The sequence below is a fragment of the Eleutherodactylus coqui genome, chromosome 7 (assembly GCF_035609145.1).
Source record: "Eleutherodactylus coqui strain aEleCoq1 chromosome 7, aEleCoq1.hap1, whole genome shotgun sequence".
In the NCBI taxonomy this organism is placed as follows: Eukaryota; Metazoa; Chordata; class Amphibia; order Anura; family Eleutherodactylidae; genus Eleutherodactylus; species Eleutherodactylus coqui.
The window spans coordinates 193,350,043-193,364,782 of NC_089843.1; the positions used below are offsets into that span (position 1 = coordinate 193,350,043).

Here is a 14,740-nt window from a genome sequence, read left to right on the forward strand (position 1 = left end):
ACACTGCAGCCTACAGCGCGAAGGCCAGCGGAGACAGTGAGACTTCATCATCAGTGCTAAGATTGCAGGATGCAGTGAGTGGACATGGCAGGGTGCCGGGCACTGTGCCAGCGGACCAATTAGTGCTGTTCGCAGACAGCCGAGTAGGAGGAAACGCTGGGAGTACTGCTCAGGGGACAGTTACTGCGAGGCTGCAACTAAAGCCGCCGCACATGACTCACAGCCACAGATGTGTGGCCTTATGGGAACACTAAAAGCAGCGGCATAGAAGGAAGACTTCCACTGCCATGGGCGGTGGTGTTGGAAGAGGAGCAAGACAGCCACAGCAGCGGGGTGTGGGGGAAGCTTGCGTTGTGGGAGGGGGGGGGGGGGGGGGAACACTCGTAGCTTCAGAGACTTACCTACAGTGTCAAGAGCGCGGATGGCGGCACATCGAGTAAAGTCACAGCCTCCAGCAGCCAATCCCTGCCTGTGGGCGTCACCTTGTCTCCACCCATATTTACCTGTGGAGACAAGATGCACCAGTACCAGGAGACCCCTAGGCGATTTGCAGAACAAAAGAGCCCTGCATATTTGTGTGCCTTATAAAAAGGACTTTTGCCAATTATATCACATAAGCATTGCAAGTTGTTTGAAAAGTCAGTGACCACTTCAAGTAATGGAGAGATACTTTCTTTAGGCCGGCTGCACACGACTGAGTTGGATTCCGCATGCAGGAGCCTGCAGCGGAATCCGACCCTGTTCCCGGCCGGCGTCTGCACGAACCTGTCATTCTGTTTCTTCTTCTTCTGCACTGTGGATGGACTCAGCGGCTGGCCGTCGGACATACGCAGTACAGATTTTTATTTATTTTTTTAAACTGCTTTATCTGCGTCATCGCCTAGTGATAACACGGAATCCGCGACCTTACCACAATGTCAATTGCAGAAACCATCCAAAAATGCTGTGATTTTTTTTCCCCTCCACAAGCGGGAAAGAAAAATAAAATTTTTTATTTATTTTTTTTTTTTTTAAATCGCACTTGATTTCCACTCTTATGCAGGAAAAAGTGCCTTTTCATAGCATGCTATGGAAGGTAAGTGCTGCGGAACCAAGAGGGGGACGCCTGCTCCGGATTCTACAATGTAAATCTCTGCACATACAGTTTATAGTGATGCTTTATATATGGATAGTTTAATATTCCCATCTTCTGTAATAAGAGCACGTTGTGACATAACACTACATGGGAAACTTTAAAAATCGAGACTAAAACCATGAATATTCCAGCATCTAGAACACGCACTGCAGTCATTCACATCCAATGAGATCATGAACGCTCATTTATGAACGTGTCGGCTAACGCTACGCAGTTTCTCAGGACTTTTTCCTTGATACAAGTTTCCTTTTAATGAGAACCAGGCCTGTGACTCAGCTGCGAGAGCTAAACAGATTGTTCAGAGCACAGAGGGGCAACGAGCCACAGAGAACTCATCAAATCCCCCCAAAAAACTCTGCATCAAGTTAACAAGTGAGTTTGGGAAAAATGCAGTTACCCAATAGAAAAGTAAATGGCTGTCAGATTTTCTAACCATGTTCCCCATGCCACAAAATCAACAGTCATCTACTCAAACACTCCCTGATCTGCCGCGACGCTGCTCCGTGCCCGGTGATTGAGTGCTGAGCTCCTCTATTGGCTGCAGCAGCCTGTGAGGCCCCAGTAAACAGGCCGACTGCAGCCTGTAAACAAATTAGCCACAGGGAGACCCAGAGGAGCGTATGACCCAACTTCGGGGCTTGTGGGAAAAACCCCAAAACAAAAACAAACAAACAAAAAAATAAATAAACAGAAAAAAAAAACACTTCTCAGACAACCCCTTTAGAGATCCCACACCCCTCTACATTATAACACTTCAGAGTTTGCAGCGCCTGTTTGGATAACGGGACATAACACTAAGGCATAGAACCAGGGGCTCTTCACGGGACATAACACTAAGGCATAGAACCAGGGGCTCTTCACGGGACATAACACTAAGGCATAGAACCAGGGGCTCTTCACTGGTATTCTCTGTCTTCTGCTGTAAATTTAGGATGAGGTGAACACAACCAAAGCAGGGGGGACTCTACTAACCAATAGATAGTAGCAGAGCTGGGAGCTTTAGCTGAAAATTAAAATTTCTATTTTTTTTCCAAAATGTTCTCAATTTTAATATCAACTTTCTTGCTTACTAAATAAACATAAAAAGTCCAAAACAATTTTTTTTAAATTTATTTTTTTTAACATAAGGGAATTGCATGCACAGCAATTCTTTAATATATACCAATTATCTGAATTGTATCGGACGGGTTGTGATATCCATTAATGAATATATGTGTGCACATCAGTGTCCGCTAAACAATCAGCTTGCTGCCACCGTGTTCCCTCAAAAATAAGCCCTAGCTGCATTACTTTAAAACTCACCTAGCAGGAGCCATCTGAATACCCCACCTCCAGCAAGCGATTGCTTTGACTGGTTCGAGCGCCAGCTCTGATTGACTGGGGTGGTGCTCCTGAACCAATCACAGCCATTTACTGAACCAATCAGAGCAATCGTTTGCTGGAGGCAGGGTATTCAAGCCCAGTCACCAACAAGAGATGCTCCATCTGCATTGAAGACTACACGGAAGCCCGCCGGAGTGCCGCAGCCCCGCAGGAGAGATCTGAATGGCAACTACTAGGTGAGTATAAGACACCCCCTGGAAATAAGACCATGTGCCTCTTGTGGCAAAAATGAATATATAAGAGAGTATCTTATAAATAGAGTGGGTTTTTTTTCAGGGAAACAAAGTAGCTAGCTCGATTTCTGAAGGCGCACTATGTAGAGAAGGGAGTTCTAACTTATGGGAGATAAGTCCAGGACTCCTCCCGGGCACCAGCATGCACAGTGAAGCAGATGCAGAAGTGTGTTGTCTGAGAGATTCCTAGAAGCTAAGTTATTGGTAAGCACTGAAGGGCCATTCACACGGGACAATTATTGCTCAAAATTCATTAAAAACTAACTAAATTGAGCGATAATCGTCCAGGGTAAATGCAAAAACATAGTTTACCACGCCTTCCCTTATAATTGCTGACTTTCAGTCATCACAAAAAAAAACATCACTGGATCGTGGGATTCTCACTGCGTGTAAACGCTCCCCGCTCACATAGCAGGTGAAGTGCTGAGCGAGAAGCCCGTGATACAGCGGTGATCCCTGCCTGTCCAAACGCTCTGCACGAGCGCCAACGGCCTTAGCGGTGATGTCCTCGCTCCATCAGTTGTTTAGAAGACTCTAGTCCCACTTAAATGGGACATAATTTGGTTTTATCAAGTCCTCCTCCATGACTGCACCACGGGAGTTATGCCAGATAAGCAGATACTCAGGGGGACGGCACGGAGAACTTTTTACCCCCAAACACAAGGTCCTGGTTAGACTAGTCCACGATGTTTTGTGACGAGAGGACAATGTGGCGGCTCTGTTGTTCTGTTCTAGAGTAGCCCCGGTGACTGCCATAGCGGTCAGTGAAGGAGGCTGGTGGTGAAAGCTCTCCACTTTCTTAAGCTTGATAGAGAACGCTTCAAACCTTTTACAAAACTTTTCTTCCCTTTATTTGGACCACAAAAGTGGACAAAGTGGTTCCGTTTTCTCCAAGGTCTAAAGGTATGGAGCTCGAGTTTTTTATTTGTTTGACACAATGGTGGGAGAGCTCTGACCCAAGACATATGGAACTTGGAAGACACTTTAGGGTGGAAAGAGACGTCTAAATGGAGGTTCATTTTTTCCACAGCGTGCAGGCTTCAAGATATACACGCACGGCACGCAATCAGTGAGCAGTGATAGTGTGCGGTCCATCGCCATGAATGTTACACACACCCAGATAAAAACATGCTAGGATTTTTCTTGTGCGCATATTTCTCACAAGTCACATGAGCGGTAACATGGCCGCCTATGGGAGATTGGTGCAGCATATTCCATGCACACAGAATATGCTATATGGACACACTTGTGCGAGCCCGGATAAAGAAGGCTTGGGTCTCTTCCACTCTCCTGCTTGTGGTGCTAGCTTCTAGCAATGGGGCCTTCAAGGAAAGTCCACAAGGGGCTTAAAGATCGATCTGGATGACCCCATTAAGACAGTATTCAGGTCCCAAAAATGTTTGCTCCTTCTGAGAGTAGCCTACAACAACGTTCTGCTAAAACGCGATTGAGGCAAGAAAGTATAGCTGGAATCTGTCCTGGTATAACCTCTTATCGACTCCCCTGCAGCACAGGCGCCTTGTTTTAGGCCGTTTGGCGTCACATCGATCATCTCATAGGTGTATTAAAAACTTGAAGCGTTCTTCTCTTTCCATGATTTATCTGGCAGCATGTAGTTCAGTCCATGTAGGACTAGATCCCATCTACTTCTGTGACGTTCTGTAGAAGCGACTGTAGAGGGTCAGCTAGGCAACGGCATGGATATCCGCCATCACTGGACCACAAAACTGAAGATTTCTCTCAAGGAAAGTCTCTCAGGAATGAAGAGATTTATCACTTTTTTTGCATACAAAAGCTGCAAAATTTGGTGCAAGCTTCATCTTCATAAAAATGTAGTGACTCAACAGCTACACCGCTGCGCTCTTCTGAAAGGGGGACGCAGCGACCACGGACCAACATTTATGTATAATCACATCCGAAAATGGCATGGATTTCTGGGTAGGCACAGAAACTGCCCGAGAGGCGCCCAAGGTCAATGCCACAGTAAACTGGCGCTTCAGGTCACAAGCCTTGAACCAGGAAGGCAGCTCAGTGGGTTGTCCCTCTCTAAGCCTTCAGTATTAGGAAACCATCAATAATGACATTTCACCGGACCAAGTGACAAGAAATAAACCTCCGTCTGAGAACTTCTACAACTGTCAGTAAAGTGCGGTACGTCTGCAGGGCGATGCCAATTAGGTCACGGCTGCTAGTAACACATTTTACTTGGCCCCTCTGAAGGCAGCTGGACGGCAGATATCCGTCCGGCGTGTCCCTTTAAGCAGGCAGCGGGGAGTCCAATATAAAAATATGCAGCCGCTCCGCCAGGCAGAAAATTCCACAGTCGGATTTAGATGTTGAATGTGCTTAAGGGGGAGGCGTCATGCCTCCCTCTTACCAGTAGGGGTCTCTGCTCAGCGAGGTTCATAGGAAGTCCCCTAGTGTTTAGTGCGGGAACCAAGGAGACCACAGCTAAATATGAAAACACAGCGATGCCGGCGGATTTTAAATAGCGCCTGGAGGCACCAGGATACAGGTGGTGCGGAGGAGCTTTATAGCCTGTAAATTTGGGGAAAACAAATATCTGTCCGCAGGGACTTTAACCCTTCAAGAAGAGGTAACAGTAGACCGTTTTAGCTCAAAAACAGTAACTGCACTGCAGAAAACAGCTGCCATGACAGTCCGAAGTCCTGACCCAATAACTGAAACGATTCCTGGGGGTCTCAGCACCCCCCCAATCAGAACTTCAGACAAGTCCCTGTCATGACAGCTGTTTTCTGGAAGTGCAGCGAGGGTGGTCTCACACCTCCGTTGGGGGGGGGGGGGGTTCCTTCTCTGTTCGGGGAGCAGGAAAGGGGGAATCCCTGCGGCCGAATTGATCAATGTTATGACAAATGAACAGCAGTAAAGGACCCCCTTTGACTCTAATGGGGTCAGTTTGGTTTCTGCCCAGCATTTTACCGGTAGAATAGGCGCTGAATGCAGCCATTTCTTCCGGTATTCTGTGCCGAATCTACAACAGAACCTCCAGGTGGATACCCCAGCCCAGATGTGACCGGCCTAACTGAACAAAAGACACTATACAAAGACCAAAAACCACCGCCACACCATGACCACATAGAGCCAATACCACCATACAGCAATACACCTCCAATCTGTATAGATAGCGGCACACCAATTTCAAGCCAACCACCACTCAAAAGTCAGAACCCATACTTCTGTGTAGAGAGTCCCAATAATTAAGAAAGAAGAGTGGCAGCAGATATGGGGCAGACAATTTAAAAGTCCATTTTATTCCTCCATGTTAAAATCAGCAGCGACGTCTCGACTTTGCCGGTCAAGCTTGATAAAGACCAACAAAGTCCAAACGTGGCTGCCGATTTTAACATTGAGGAATAAAATGGACTTTTAAATTGTCTGCACCGTATCTGCTGCCGCTCTTCTATCTTGACTATTGAGACCATATAGCGATAGACACCAGCTCTCCATAGGCGCTTTGCAGACTGCAAGCAACAACAGAACACCTAGGGCCCTTTACCCTGGACGATAATCAGTCACATAGTGGCCGGATCGCGGGGACTTGGACATCTCACTTGTTCTCCCTTCAGCCCCCCTCCAACATGCAGCCCCATGGATACACGTCGCTGTCCACTCTTGGCCCCAATATACACCGACGTGCCAGAAGTCCCGGGATAGCAGTATATAGACTGATTATGAAGTGGCGTTATCCAACATGATGCTTTGGAACCCCCGCACCGGTATATGGTGTGGGAGAGATTGAACACCGCCAAGGTGATGGGAATTATTGGAATTCTAATAGGGGGCGCCACATGGATGGGACAGTCATTTCCAAAGTTGTGTGGGCCTCTAACATTCCTTGACCCACGGTGTGTAGCGGGAAGCAGTCATAGAAGGCGTTACCACCCTCGTTGGACGGCGCAGCGGTGGGAAATTCGCTACAACTCTGAGTACTGCTATGCATACCCCACTCTTATCTGTGTGCCAAGTCCCCGACACCAGGGGTCTGCAGCAGTGGCTGGGGCACTAGTTACACCCCTGCATGTATATGGAGCTGTGAATGGCCTCCAAGATTACAACATCACAGTAAAATAAGAAAATTAAAACAGTCACCATTTGCAGCATTTTATATTCTCATTGACTTACAGCCATCAGCCAGGGAGTTTTTAGACAAGAAAAAAAGTTCGAAAAAAAAAAAAAACAGCAGAAAAACTTGTTTTTCACTAAAAACACTACATTAAAAAAAATAAATAAAAAAGCGTGAAGGATATGGAGGAGGACGCCCCAGGCTTCCTTCATGTTTTTCAGCTTGCAAAAGGAAGGGGTTGAGGGGCGTAAAACATCACAAATATCCATTTTCAAGAAGCATTTTTGTTAGAGATTTTTGGACTTTTTACACAGTTTTCATGGGATTTTTAAGACTTTTTGTTCGCACTAAACGTATTTAAAAGTAAAAATGCATTGGAAAAAAAGCCACAAGAATGCAGAAATAAAATGCTGTTGTGTTTTGGAGAAAAAACGAGAAAAGAAACAGGTTTGTATCTTAAGTGGCCTACAGCTTCTATCTGTCCGTAGCACTTCTGGCTTACATCAGACTTTCTCCTGCGTTATACCAGTCTGATACAGCAGCCTGTGGGGCAGGGGCATGAGGTTCTAGGGACCCTTCTGCTGATCACAGTGGGTGGACCCCCAAGACAAGGTGTGAGACCACTCAAAAATAACCTAGTGAGGAGTGGTCCAATATACAGAAAACCAGAAGAGTCGGTCCACTATTTATATGATGGCCAGTCGGTGAGGCAGACGCCTACAGAATACGGACCCCCAGGAACTCCGAGCTCACCAGTCTCCAAGTGTAAGTAAAGCGACAGTAAGAGTCTATACCCAGCCGGGCTGCCACGGCTGTATCTCGCAGCGTGCAGACAGAGATATGCATGTGGCACGCAGCCAGCGCGCAGTGGCATTATATCTGCGTGCCGCCCGTTGCCATGTACTATCTTAGCATGTATGTGCATGTAATACACGCCAAGGTAGGATTTCATAGAAATTCAGGAAAGTTTTGACATGTCCCATAAATATGTTCTATACATCTGAAGGCCCATTTAAACACAAGATTAATCGCTCAAAAATCACTCAAAGCTGTCTTTTGAGCAATAATCGTTGTGTAACCGCACTGACATCGGGCAGTTTTCGTTAAGCCGTCGCTCATCGTTGTCTTTCAGCATGCTAAAAGTCGACAATGAGCCTTATCAGGGATTTACAGTGGGATACAAATGATACTATTGTTTCAGCTGTATCCCGCTCCTTGATAACAGGACGGGTATGAAGAACAGAGCGGTCCAGCTGCGTTCTTCATACCCCGCACAGAGCGCAGAAAACAGCTGGATGCAGAAGACAAGCGGGGCCACCCCGCTTGTCTTCTGCATCCTCCGCTCAAAGGGCTTAACTGTATAACAGCCGGGTGCTCAGAGCGGGGAACAACTTGTTCTCTGCATCCTCCGGAGCGCAAGGTGATCGCTCAAGGTTTGATCGATGTAAATGACAATGATTGTCACTCAAAAGACATCTTTTGAGTGATAATCGTTGTGTCTAAATGGGCCTTAAGCCCCGGTTTATGAAAGGCCGTGACAGCGAGGATGTGGACTGTAGGATGAAGCCGATTAGATCATTAGGCTGCATCCACGTGAGGCTCATGGTTCCCAATGGGTTCTTTCACATGAGATGTTTTGTAGCCTGAAAGAACCCATTGGAAACCATCAGCCTCACATACATGCGATTTGTATCCAGTGTGAACGAGACCTAATAAGTGGTGATGAAAAGCCGGACGTTACCAGTAAGTCACAAACACCGATCTATAAACAAATCTGGTTTTTTCCCGTTGATTTCAGTGGGTTTTCAAAAAAGAATGGAAAGCTTGCAGTTTTCTTCCGTTTCATTTTCGTTATTTTAAGCGAATAGCACCGCAGCCGGCGCCATTTGTTCAGTTAATAACAAAAGTGGAAACCAAACAAAGCTTTGTTCTTTTGAAACCAATGGGGAAAAACAAGATTTGGTTATTGCTGTTTTAATTCCATCTATCTGCTCCAAAAACAGAACAGACAGAAATCCACCCCTTTCCTCCCCCGGGCAATTAGGTTGGGATTATTGTTTTCAAATATACATGGTGGCAATGAAAGTTACAGGGCATCTGCCACAATAAGGCAAGTAGCCCTATAAGGTAAGTGTCTGGGCTAAAAGTAGGTGACCCGGGGATGTGTTATACTTACCTCCCTGCTGTTAGTCCCAATGTCCACGGGCGGATCTGATTTGCAGGATCCACGCGGGTGACCTGCACACAAGATCCACAAGTCAAGCTGCCTCTAGGAATACATGGGTGTCCTCAAATTCATTAAAGCATGCGGATTTGTTTTGCGGACGTTTCGGTCCAGAAAACAAGTTGCAGCATGCTCCAGTTTGCTGCAGATCCGCACGGACGGCTTCCATCCGCTGTGCAGAAGAGGGAAGATCGGGACAGGGACGGAGAAGACCTGCACAGTACCCGGACAGGTAAAAAAAAAATGGCCTTGGCCGCGGGCAGGGTCGGATCCATGGGCGGAATCCAACCTGCCCATAGACATGACGCCTTAATGCAGGAAGCCGCCACTCAGAGCATTGGGCAGCGCACTAAGTGATCCACTTGCTCTAAGTTTATGATGGGAGATCTACTTAGCAGCTCCACCTAACACACTGCAGCGACGATACCGGTACGTGTAACACCCAGACTTTCACTTACCTCCGACCCATAAACTCAACTCACTGGAGAAAAAGTAGGGGGCAGTCTCTTTAAAAAAAAAAAACAAAAAAAAACCACCCTTTACATTCCTCTTGCCAGACAAGTGAGGAGCGACGTCAGGTACACGACTACTAAACGCAGCCCACAGATTAAATTTGTAAAGTCCAGGCAATAGTAACTATAGAAACCATCTCAGAAGAATGCCAAGTGGCTCCTCTGCACCCTGGTAGGGGGGCCGCTACAGAAGATCGCTCCCAATACAGACCACCCCCCCCCCCTTACACGGAACGATCATATTCAAGAACATCGTTCAAGCCAGCAAAAATAGAGGACAATCTCCCGGTGTTACTGTGGCCGATCACAAATGATAATCATCATATGCAGCATGAAACCATCATCGGCTTATTCGCCAATCGGTCAGTTTATTTACCGATCAGCCGCCCTCACCCATATCACAAATGTGAAGGTTGAAGGAGCCAACGATGTATAATCCGGTATGATGAGGCCGCACAAGGACATCATTCAAACCAGAAATCGGCAGCTGTAGCGGACCCCAAACAGGATTAGTTCTAGGTGGTTTTGGACAGACCACCAGCTGATGACTTACTACTGTAGACCCCGTCTCCCACAACACCAGCGGAAAGACTCTACAACAGGACGCACAGTCCGGCGCCATCTACAAACTACACTCCTAGTACAGTGCTCCGTCGCCGCAGCACAATCCAGCTCTAGGATCTGCCAGGAGGTGACAGCCGCTCTGATGTTTGGTATCCAAGGGCAACACAAGAAGGCCGAGAAACCAAAACACGAGGGGAACGTCAACCAGCTCAGTGAGGAGAGGGGACATCTGCAACACAGAGGATCCTCACTGGTAGCACCGCTGAGCTGATGTCAGCAGGACTGCAGGTGACCTCAAAGGACACTGAAGACCCTCACTGATGTCTCCAGTACTGCTAGAGGGGACACTAGTGGGGGTCTCCAGTGCCCTATGTGATGTCACCAGTACCACTAGAAGAGACACCACTGGGGGGGGGGGGGGGGGGGGTCTCCAGTGTCCTGTGTGATGTCACCAGTACCACTAGAGGGGACACCAGTGGAAGGGGGGGGTCTCCAGTGTCCTGTGTGACGTCACCAGTACCACTAGAGGGGACACCAGTGGAAGGGGGGGGTCTCCAGTGTCCTGTGTGACGTCACCAGTACCACTAGAGGGGACACCAGTGGGGGTCTCCAGTGTCCTGTGTGATGTCACCAGTACCACTAGAGGGGACACCAGTGGGGGTCTCTCCAGTGTCCTGTGTGATGTCACCAGTACCACTAGAGGGGACACCAGTGGGGGTCTCTCCAGTGTCCTGTGTGATGTCACCAGTACCACTAGAGGGGACACCAGTGGGGGTCTCCAGTGTCCTGTGTGATGTCACCAGTACCACTAGAGGGGACACCAGTGGGGGTCTCTCCAGTGTCCTGTGTGATGTCACCAGTACCACTAGAGGGGACACCAGTGGGGGGTCTCCAATGTCCTGTGTGATGTCACCAGTACCACTAGAGGGGACACCAGTGGGGGGTCTCCAATGTCCTGTGTGATGTCACCAGTACCACTAGAGGGGACACCAGTGGGGGGTCTCCAATGTCCTGTGTGATGTGACCAGTACCACTAGAGGGGACACCAGTGGGGGGTCTCCAATGTCCTGTGTGATGTCACCAGTACCACTAGAGGGGACACCAGTGGGGGGTCTCCAATGTCCTGTGTGATGTCACCAGTACCACTAGAGGGGACACCAGTGGGGGGTCTCCAATGTCCTGTGTGATGTCACCAGTACCACTAGAGGGGACACCAGTGGAAGGGGGGGGTCTCCAGTGTCCTGTGTGACGTCACCAGTACCACTAGAGGGGACACCAGTGGAAGGGGGGGGTCTCCAGTGTCCTGTGTGACGTCACCAGTACCACTAGAGGGGACACCAGTGGGGGTCTCCAGTGTCCTGTGTGATGTCACCAGTACCACTAGAGGGGACACCAGTGGGGGTCTCCAGTGTCCTGTGTGATGTCACCAGTACCACTAGAGGGGACACCAGTGGGGGTCTCTCCAGTGTCCTGTGTGATGTCACCAGTACCACTAGAGGGGACACCAGTGGGGGTCTCTCCAGTGTCCTGTGTGATGTCACCAGTACCACTAGAGGGGACACCAGTGGGGGTCTCTCCAGTGTCCTGTGTGATGTCACCAGTACCACTAGAGGGGACACCAGTGGGGGTCTCTCCAGTGTCCTGTGTGATGTCACCAGTACCACTAGAGGGGACACCAGTGGGGGGTCTCCAATGTCCTGTGTGATGTCACCAGTACCACTAGAGGGGACACCAGTGGGGGGTCTCCAATGTCCTGTGTGATGTCACCAGTACCACTAGAGGGGACACCAGTGGGGGGTCTCCAATGTCCTGTGTGATGTGACCAGTACCACTAGAGGGGACACCAGTGGGGGGTCTCCAATGTCCTGTGTGATGTCACCAGTACCACTAGAGGGGACACCAGTGGGGGGTCTCCAATGTCCTGTGTGATGTCACCAGTACCACTAGAGGGGACACCAGTGGGGGGTCTCCAATGTCCTGTGTGATGTCACCAGTACCACTAGAGGGGACACCAGTGGGGGGTCTCCAGTGTCCTGTGTGATGTCACCAGTACCACTAGAGGGGACCGTAGTGGGAGGGATCTCCAGTGTCCTGTGTGATGTCACCAGTACCACTAGAAGAGACACCAGTGGGGTGATCCCCAGTGTCCTGTGTAATGTCACCAGTACCACTAGAAGAGACACCAGTGGGGTGATCCCCAGTGTCCTGTGTGATGTCACCAGTACCACTAGAGGTGACACCAGTGGGGTGATCCCCAGTGTCCTGTGTGATGTCACCAGTACCACTAGAGGTGACACCAGTGGGGTGATCCCCAGTGTCCTGTGTGATGTCACCAGTACCACTAGAGGTGACACCAGTGGGGTGATCCCCAGTGTCCTGTGTGATGTCACCAGTACCACTAGAGGTGACACCAGTGGGGTGATCCCCAGTGTCCTGTGTGATGTCACCAGTACCACTAGAGGTGACACCAGTGGGGTGATCCCCAGTGTCCTGTGTGATGTCACCAGTACCACTAGAGGTGACACCAGTGGGGTGATCCCCAGTGTCCTGTGTGATGTCACCAGTACCACTAGAGGTGACACCAGTGGGGTGATCCCCAGTGTCCTGTGTGATGTCACCAGTACCACTAGAGGTGACACCAGTGGGGTGATCCCCAGTGTCCTGTGTGATGTCACCAGTACCACTAGAGGTGACACCAGTGGGGTGATCCCCAGTGTCCTGTGTGATGTCACCAGTACCACTAGAGGTGACACCAGTGGGGTGATCCCCAGTGTCCTGTGTGATGTCACCAGTACCACTAGAGGTGACACCAGTGGGGTGATCCCCAGTGTCCTGTGTGATGTCACCAGTACCACTAGAGGTGACACCAGTGGGGTGATCCCCAGTGTCCTGTGTGATGTCACCAGTACCACTAGAGGTGACACCAGTGGGGTGATCCCCAGTGTCCTGTGTGATGTCACCAGTACCACTAGAGGTGACACCAGTGGGGGGTCTGCAGTATCCTACGTGATGTCACCAGTACTAGTGTGGGGTCTTCAGTGTGCTATGTGACATCACCAGTACTGGTGGGGAAGGGGGTCTGCAGTGACCTGCGTGAAGTCACCAGTACTGGGGGATGGGGTGTTCCAGTGTCCTGTGCAATGTCACCAGTACTAGTGTGGAGTGTGGTGGGGGGAGGTCTCCAGTGTCCTGTGTGATGTCACCAGTACTAGGGAAGGGGGTCTCCAGTGCACTGTGTGATGTCACCAGTCCTAGGGAGGGAAGGGGGGTCTCCAGTGCACTGTGTGATGTCACCAGTCCTAGGGAAGGGGGTCTCCAGTGCATTGTGTGATGTCACCAGTGCTAGGGAAGGGGGTCTCCAGTGCACTGTGTGAAGTCACCAGTCCTAGGGAAGGGGGGGTCTCCAGTGCACTGTGTGAGGTCACCAGTACTAGGGAAGGAAGGGGGGGGGTCTCCAGTGTCCTGTGGGAGGTCACCAGCACTAAGGAAGGGGGGTCTCCAGTGGCCTGTGTGATGTCACCAGTACTAGGGAAGGGGCTATCCAGTGCACTGTGTGATGTCACCAGTACTAGGGAAGGGGGGTCTCCAGTGTCCTGTGTGATGTCACCAGCCCTAGAGATGACATCAGTATGAAGCCCCTGACCGGTGTCTGCTCTGGTGCCGGTGACATCACACGGAGGCCGCCTCACATTCCCGGTGTGCACACTGGACAGACAGCTGCTGCGGTTTCGCCTTTAGGTTTCTATGGAAACTACTAAACTTCAGCAGCCCAGTAAGAAGTTGCCGGCTGCTCCGCGCCCACCCGGCCGTTCCCCTCCCGCCCCCGGTGCAGCGGGCACTGCCGTGCGGGTCACCTGGATACAGCTCCCGGGGCTGCTCGCTGCGTAGTGATGGGAACGTGCGCCCCGCGCTCTCCGGCTGCTCCTCCGGCCACTGCTGTTCGTGTGTCTCCGGTTGGCAAGTAACAGTCTCCACGGCTACAGTCACTATGGCGCCGGGGGTCTCAAGGCAACTGTTGCTATCCTCTCCCTCTGACGTCACTAGCGAACTTTCCACTCCCCAGCCGCTCTCCTAGCACGCTCCCATTGGCTGTAAGCTACTGACGTGAACACGTCGGTCACGTGGAGCGGCCTGGCGGGCGTGTCTTCACACGGCGAGCCGGCCCTCTGTTCCAGGATCCTTCACTAGCAGCGGGGCGGGGCCTGCACTTTGGCGCCGGCAATGGCGGGAGGAGGTGATTGGCTCAGGGTGGGGGAAGGGCAGTTACCCGGACAACCGCCAAACTCCGGGGAAGTGGGAGGGCGGAATGCTTTAAAGGGTCCCGCCATTTTACGTGGGGAGAACTGGTGAGGGGTTGGCGGCACAGGGGGGAGGTGTGAGCGGGTCCGAACAGACACTGCAGATATTTGTATGTGTTTACAGAGCGATCGGTCCAGTCACGGATACGGCTTTCATGGGTCCAACCTGTGAGGTACGGCCCCTGCGACTGACCGCCTTACTTCTTTTCTGTAAGACGGAGCCCAGATCGCCCCCGCCACTGACTGGTATACCGGCAGGTCAGCCACCAGCTGGCATGTGACTATGGGCGGCATCACATCCGCGTCA

The 14,740-nt window shown here is 50.4% G+C and overlaps 1 protein-coding gene across 4 annotated transcripts in view; it reads right to left on the minus strand.

Moving 5' to 3' along the window:
- Nucleotides 1-14,165, minus strand: part of RFX2 (regulatory factor X2) — a 53,121-nt gene extending 38,956 nt beyond the window's left edge. For 2 of the 4 annotated variants that reach the window (XM_066574174.1, XM_066574168.1), the window contains exon 1: nucleotides 13,990-14,165. The gene's annotated coding sequence lies outside the window, so the exon portion shown is untranslated. Of the gene's footprint in view, nucleotides 1-401; nucleotides 465-10,124; nucleotides 10,179-13,989 lie in introns of those variants that run through there. The other 2 variants (XM_066574170.1, XM_066574175.1) reach the window with 2 other exon arrangements.
- Nucleotides 14,166-14,740: the final 575 nt, after the last annotated feature.